Raw genomic sequence first — 5,004 nt, 5'->3', positions numbered from 1 at the left:
ATTAAGGCAGCGTCTGGGATCCTCTCGGACGGAGGTTCGAATCCTCATCGCGGACCTTGTGGATTTGTTCATTTGATGCATCACGCTATTGTGATTTCTGTGTGTACATAAATATCACCTAATGATGCATACACAGTATTAAAAGAAAAGGGATAATGAATGGAAAGTGAGAGGAAGAGTATGAAAGGTGTTGTATAGGTGAGTGGGGCAGACAGGAACAGTCATCGAGAGAGTGAATATTGTACACGAACTCTATGTTAAGCCCCTTAGTGCAAGCTTGACCAAGAGACATCAACGGGTCACATCAACGGGTCATACGAAGGCATCAATATACATCAGCATTAATATCAACCGCTTTTACCCAGGATTAAGCTGGAAGCTTCAGCAAATCCCCACTTAAAACTTTCAGGCAATTTTGATGAGAAATTAAAAAAATATATATATGTATATAAAGATTAATTCTCATTTCAAATAAGTTATATTTTGTCTCTGAATGTTAATGTAGCTCTCTCTCTCTCTCTCTCTCTCTCTCTCTCTCTCTCTCTCTCTCTCTCTCTCTCTCTCTCTCTCTCTCTCTCTCTCTCTCTCTCTCTGATGACTCCCAACATCCATGTCTGCCGTTATGTCTTGTTATTAGTGTCGTAAATGTACTTAATGTCTCTTGATGTTGCTTAAAAAAGTATGTAAAGAAGAAGAAGACATTAAAGATACATAGAGTACTTCGTCTCGGGGTGAATGACAGTTGCATGCTAAACAAACCCTTTTCTTAGGTCATGTTCATAATCCTGCATCTTGTTAGAGTGTGTGGGGAGGGAGGAGGACTTTGACTTGTTCAAGTGTGTGTGTGTGTCTACTCACGTAGTTGTGTTTGCGGGGATTGAGCTCTGGCTCTTTGGTCCCGCCTCTCAACTGTCAATCAACTGGTGTACAGATTCCTGAGCCTATTGGGCTCTATCATATCTACATTTGAAACTGTGTATGGAGTCAGCCTCCACCATATCACTGCCTAATGCATTCCATTTATTAACTACTCTGACACTGAAAAAATTCTTTCTAACGTCTCTGTGGCTCATCTGGGTACTAAGTTTCCACCTGTGTCCCCTTGTTCGTCCCCTCGTTGTGTGTGTGTGTGTGTGTGTGTGTGTGTAGAGGCAGACACGACGGAGTCTTCATCCTGGCGGTAAAAGCTGCCATATTAAGGTAGGCTTGATGCCAACACTGACAGCATTAATAACTACACCAGCAGTCGTTTGAGAAAGATTACAAATTACTCTCAATGAGATGAGTCTTCGTGAGCATCCAACCAGTACTGATAAGATGGACAGCGTTCGTTGGATGAGATGCAGCATCCGGAGATGCTTCGAGTATCGGCTCTCCTGTTTAGAACATCAGAGTGCAGATGTCCACAGCAGTGTGTCAATTTCATTCACTGGACGGTAGAGCGACGGTCTCGCTTCATGCAGGTCGGCGTTCAATCCCCGAGAGTGGCTGAGAGTGGACATGCAGAGGTCTGAGTGAATGTCCTCGAATAAATCTCTGTCTAGGATCTGCCGAGAGCGAATAGCGAGTCTCAGAGAGTCAACAGCTTAGCTTCAGCCAACTTAATAGACTGAATTTCTGAATTGTTTCAAGCTTAGGTTGGACATGAATGAATTTGCACGGGGGTATAAATAGGAGCTGCTTCGTATGGGACAATATGTCTTCTGCAGTGTCCTATATTTTCATGTTCCTGTGAGTAAATTGAGAATTATTTAGTAGGCAGTAGGAGAAGAAATTGTGGAGAGTCGTGACACGGAATACGAGCAGGATTGAAACAGGATTTTGCTCAGGATATCGGTGTGGGTTATATCCTGCCAACACTAGGCTGTGGAGAGAAGAGGTGGCACCCACCTGGCAATTGTGAAGTGCAGATCACAGAATCTCTTGAGCCTGACTGATCCCAGCATCACGCCTCGCGGCACGCCATCCCAGATCAGCATCTGAACACCATTCCAAACCTGTCTCCGGAAGCTGGTGGAGGTGTGCTGGCTCGGACATATTAGCACCAGCATTTTCTGCTGCTGTTGTCAACATCATCTCATTCTCTCAACTTGTTGTGGAACGCAAGTTGTGTGCGTCCCTCGCCGTCTGGAAGGCTTGGAGGAGTTGTTGAGCAAACCACACACTAGAAAGTGAAGGGACGACGACGACGTTTCGGTCCGTCCTGGACCATTCTCAAGTCGATTGTGTAGTTGTATTATTCTTCTTCCTCTACTGTCTCCGTTATGTTGCTGTCACCTCCATCGTCTGTGTGTGTCTGTTGTACTTTAGTTGTACTTGTGTGTGTACAAGTAACCCCCCCCCCCCCCTAGGAGCTGGGATATGGTGAAGGAGTTCCCAATTACATGCGCCATCGGGGGATCGAACGACGACCCTGCAAGCAGCAACAAGACTTTGGGTTAATGTGGCTATACTGAGGTGCTCTGAAATGAGGTATTGTAAGTGTATCTGTGTCTTAGAGTGGGAGAATAAGACTGGTTCATACGGTTATCTTCTTGAGAGGTTATCTTGAGATGAGTTCGGGGCTTAGAGTCCCCGCGGCCCGGTCCTAGACCAGGCCTCCTTTTCGTTACACATCCCCAGGAAGCAGCAGCCCGTAGCAGCTATCTAATTCCCAGGTACCTATTTACTGCTAGGTAACAGGTACAGCAGGGTGAAAAAAACTCTGCCCATTTGTTTCCGCCTCCACCGGGGATCGAACCCAGATCCTCAGGACTACGAATCCGAAGCGGTCTCCACTCAGCTGTCAGGCCCCTTTCACACACTCACACCACACTGTCACCACACACACACACTGGCTCCATTACTCCCCACACGCCTCTATCCTCTTCCATCCTCACCCCTCCAGACTATCCGGCCGTCCTATCTATCTTCCCCTTTAGTACTGTGTCCAGGGGTTGTGGGTAGAGGGGTGGGAGCCGGTCAGTGGGGGTGGCGCCCCCCCAAACCCCCCCACAACTGAAGAACAAAGCAACTGATGCATTTTCAGTAGGCTATGAATCTGCTCTTTCAGACAATACAAAATATTAACCACAGCGATTCCTCTTTTGTTTCCATGGTAACTGTTTCAATAACTGTGTAGTGTTACGAGAAAAAGGTAGCGTTAGTTCCGCAATTGTTATTAATTTGGATGGAATTAAAACATCGTGTCTAAACAAATTAACGCAATGATCTTTTCCATATATTGTATATTCCGTAATTGGGGGTTTCATTGTACATCGTCTCAGGTAATTACAATAAGTATTCTTCCCAAAATATGTAAAAAATTCACACGGGCCGTGACGAGGATTCGAACCTGCGTCCGGGAGTATCCCAGACACTGCCTTAATCGACTGAGCTACGACAGGGTTAAAAAAGTGTTGAAACCGAAGTTCTACTGAACTTACTGGATCCCGTAGCCTCTCCGAGGCACAAACCAGGGTTTTACACAACTCCCCCCTGCACCCGAGCTATGTCAATAGGCCCTTCTCCTTCTTCAATATGTAATTTATATTGTGTCTATGGGACCGGCAGAGCCTGACAAACACACGTGGAGTAAATTGATGTTATCGTAAATATATATATGTTATCGATAATAAAAAAGGAACATTTTTTAATTTTGCATTAAAGCAGGTATATATTAAAGAAGAACTTGTCACATTTGCTGGAAGTTGGGGAAATTTAGAGGAAGAGTGAACTGAACAAGTTACGTAAATTAATACTTATTAGGAAAGACGTTTGTGAATAGATATCCAAGAGAAACTAAATAAGTCCGGAAGCCCCAAGGAGGTATCCCCCAGGGTACTTAATGAATGCAAGGAAGGGCTTACTTAACCATTAATCTGTCTCTTCAAATTCTGCCAACAAAAAAAATCCACATCTGCCAACAAAAATTCACAAATCCGCCAACAAAAAAGTTTAAATCCTTAGATTATGTTAGATTAGATTAGGTTAGATTAGGAGTGTTGGAGAGGATTGGTACACACCTATACTCTGGTACACATCACTACTCCCAACAGCTATGTGACCGATAAATCACTATATAACATTTCTTTCGCTATTTCTTAATCAGCACAGTAGACTCGTAACTGATAGGTCCTGGGTTCGAGCCCTGGGCACTCTTCCAATGCCTCTGTTCAACAAGCAGTAAATATATATATATACCCTGGAGTCAGCCAACAGTTGTGGGAAGCATCCAGGGACGTATCCTCGTTCCCTTCCCATAGCTCATGATAAACCTTACCCTATAGTTTCCCTAGAACACGACTCGCCAATCGGTTAACAACCAGGTAGCAAACTACTGCTGGAAAACAGAAACGCGAACGATTAAAGATTGGAGCCCAGTCAATCCTCCTTGGCCAGGACTTGAACTCAAGACCAATTCACCGGCGAGGCGGGATGCGAGTGTGTTACCACTGCAAGCCTGACTTATATTGTACACTATAAGCTTCAACATTATGTTGATATAATTAAAAATTGTATTTTGAATGTAATCAGACATAAATATTTATACTATTATATCAGAAACTCGATCTCGTTTAACTAGCTTTATTTATCTCTGTATTTGTTTAATGTTTATAAATTATTTGTTCTAGTTTGATAATTAAGTATTGTTGTTTCCATATGAAAATTGGCGGTTAAAGATTTAAAAGTTTATTCTGACGATCGTGGCGTAACTAATATGTTTGTGGTATAACTAATATATTGTGGCGTGACAATTCTATATTAGCGTATTTATATATATATGAAGACAGAGCTGTCGCTGGAAATCTAAAAAAGCATGTTTTACGAGTATGCAAATTAGGTAATTTACATAACGCGTGTCGGTAATAATTACCCTGTCTGAGCTGATCCTTATGATATTTAACTGTTTGTTTTGGCTGATGGTAAATAAAGTTAGCTTTTGTGCTTGTTTTTAGTAAAAACAATTTGCATGTATGCGTTGCCAGAGAAACAAAGCTGAAATCGTGAGTTACGCTTATTTTA

Source organism: Procambarus clarkii, chromosome 60, assembly GCF_040958095.1.
Source record: "Procambarus clarkii isolate CNS0578487 chromosome 60, FALCON_Pclarkii_2.0, whole genome shotgun sequence".
Lineage (NCBI taxonomy): Eukaryota > Metazoa > Arthropoda > Malacostraca > Decapoda > Cambaridae > Procambarus > Procambarus clarkii.
Note: the sequence above shows the minus strand (reverse complement) of the source record.